This window comes from Anastrepha obliqua, unplaced genomic scaffold (assembly GCF_027943255.1).
Source record: "Anastrepha obliqua isolate idAnaObli1 unplaced genomic scaffold, idAnaObli1_1.0 ptg000050l, whole genome shotgun sequence".
In the NCBI taxonomy this organism is placed as follows: domain Eukaryota; kingdom Metazoa; phylum Arthropoda; class Insecta; order Diptera; family Tephritidae; genus Anastrepha; species Anastrepha obliqua.
The window spans coordinates 32,501-35,000 of NW_026562195.1; positions in this window are offsets into that span (position 1 = coordinate 32,501).

Sequence of the window (2,500 nt, forward strand, 5' to 3'; positions counted from 1 at the left end):
ATTGAAGCATATAAATCGAATCATAACTATATGAAACTCGAATTTGAGCCATATTAAACTGGTAATATTGTGATTTTATGCCTGGTTTTCCATACGTTAGTTTAAATAGAAAAAAATTCTCGAATATATATACATATATGAAGAATCTATATTCTATACTAACATTTTATGGAATATAACCTTGGCATATTGCCATTAAAATATATAATAAAGACATTTCAAATCAAACTGAAATGTATTGAAATGAATTTTTCCCATACATTTTTGACAATGTGAGGTGTGCATGGCAAAAAACACTCACGGTGAAGGCATGTGATATAATATGAAAATATCAAAAGTTAACTAACCAATGATATTGAAGCATATAAATCGAATCATAACTATATGAAACTCGAATTTAAGCCATATTAAACTGGTAATATTGTGATTTTGTGCCTGGTTTTCCATACGTTAGTTTAAATAAAGAGTTATGGAATATAACCTTGGCATATTGCCATTAAAATATATAATAAAGACATTTCAAATCAAACTGAAATGTATTGAAATGAATTTTTCCCATACATTTTTGACAATGTGAGGTGTGCATGGCAAAAAACACTCACGGTGAAGGCATGTGAAATATAATATGAAAATATCAAAAGTTAACTAACCAATGATATTGAAGCATATAAATCGAATCATAACTATATGAAACTCGAATTTAAGCCATATTAAACTGGTAATATTGTGATTTTATGCCTGGTTTTCCATACGTTAGTTTAAATAAAGAGTTATGGAATATAACCTTGGCATATTGGCACTAAAATATATAATAAAGACATTTCAAATCAAACTGAAATGTATTGAAATGAATTTTTCCCATACATTTTTGACAATGTGAGGTGTGCATGGCAAAAAACACTCACGGTGAAGGCATGTGATATAATATGAAAATATCAAAAGTTAACTAACCAATGATATTGAAGCATATAAATCGAATCATAACTATATGAAACTCGAATTTGAGCCATATTAAACTGGTAATATTGTGATTTTATGCCTGGTTTTCCATACGTTAGTTTAAATAGAAAAAAATTCTCGAATATATATACATATATGAAGAATCTATATTCTATACTAACATTTTATGGAATATAACCTTGGCATATTGCCATTAAAATATATAATAAAGACATTTCAAATCAAACTGAAATGTATTGAAATGAATTTTTCCCATACATTTTTGACAATGTGAGGTGTGCATGGCAAAAAACACTCACGGTGAAGGCATGTGAAATAATATGAAAATATCAAAAGTTAACTAACCAATGATATTGAAGCATATAAATCGAATCATAACTATATGAAACTCGAATTTAAGCCATATTAAACTGGTAATATTGTGATTTTATGCCTGGTTTTCCATACGTTAGTTTAAATAGAAAAAATTTTCGAATATCTATACATATATGAAGAATCTATATTCTAATACTAACATGTTATGGAATATAACCTTGGCATATTGGCACTAAAATATATAATAAAGACATTTCAAATCAAACTGAAATGTATTGAAATGAATTTTTCCCATACATTTTTGACAATGTGAGGTGTGCATGGCAAAAAACACTCACGGTGAAGGCATGTGAAATATAATATGAAAATATCAAAAGTTAACTAACCAATGATATTGAAGCATATAAATCGAATCATAACTATATGAAACTCGAATTTAAGCCATATTAAACTGGTAATATTGTGATTTTATGCCTGGTTTTCCATACGTTAGTTTAAATAGAAAAAATTTTCGAATATATATACATATATGAAGAATCTATATTCTAATACTAACATGTTATGGAATATAACCTTGGCATATTGGCACTAAAATATATAATAAAGACATTTCAAATCAAACTGAAATGTATTGAAATGAATTTTTCCCATACATTTTTGACAATGTGAGGTGTGCATGGCAAAAAACACTCACGGTGAAGGCATGTGATATAATATGAAAATATCAAAAGTTAACTAACCAATGATATTGAAACATATAAATCGAATCATAACTATATGAAACTCGAATTTGAGCCATATTAAACTGGTAATATTGTGATTTTATGCCTGGTTTTCCATACGTTAGTTTAAATAAAGAGTTATGGTGGAATATAACCTTGGCATATTGCCATTAAAATATATAATAAAGACATTTCAAATCAAACTGAAATGTATTGAAATGAATTTTTCCCATACATTTTTGACAATGTGAGGTGTGCATGGCAAAAAACACTCACGGTGAAGGCATGTGATATAATATGAAAATATCAAAAGTTAACTAACCAATGATATTGAAGCATATAAATCGAATCATAACTATATGAAACTCGAATTTGAGCCATATTAAACTGGTAATATTATGATTTTATTCCTGGTTTTCCATACGTTAGTTTAAATAGAAAAAATTTTCGAATATATATACATATATGAAGAATCTATATTCTATACTAACATGTTATGGCAT